This window comes from Geospiza fortis, unplaced genomic scaffold, assembly GCF_000277835.1.
Source record: "Geospiza fortis unplaced genomic scaffold, GeoFor_1.0 scaffold66, whole genome shotgun sequence".
Lineage (NCBI taxonomy): Eukaryota > Metazoa > Chordata > Aves > Passeriformes > Thraupidae > Geospiza > Geospiza fortis.
Window position 1 is genome coordinate 121836 of NW_005054312.1, and position 352 is coordinate 122187.

General features: G+C 39.2%; 1 protein-coding gene across 1 annotated transcript in view; it reads left to right on the forward strand.

Annotated features, from left to right (window-relative positions):
• Nucleotides 1-352, forward strand: part of CDAN1 (codanin 1) — a 29682-nt gene that overhangs the window by 25746 nt on the left and 3584 nt on the right. The window lies entirely within an intron of this gene.

The following is a 352-nucleotide window of genomic DNA, read 5'->3' on the forward strand; positions in this document are numbered from 1 at the left end:
TTTTTTTCCTTTTGTAGTTTAGTTAATAAACTTTTTTTCTAAGGTAGAGGCCTGCTTTGCTTATTTCCTGGTCACATCTCACAGCAAACACCAGGGAAGTATATTTTCATGGGGCACTGGCATTGTGCCAGTGTCAAACCATGACACCTGGGTTCTCTTTGACTAAATATTAGGCTGGCTTTCCGGACTTGGGGCTATATTCCAGCCAATTGGTGTTCTTTGTCTGAGGAGTAGAAATCTCTTCCTATGTCATGCTGTCTGTATAGTTTCAAAGCTCATAATTTTGAAATATTGAGCTAATATTTCCAAACTCCAGTCCTCTTATGTTCACTGGTTTCTACTCCCTAATTGT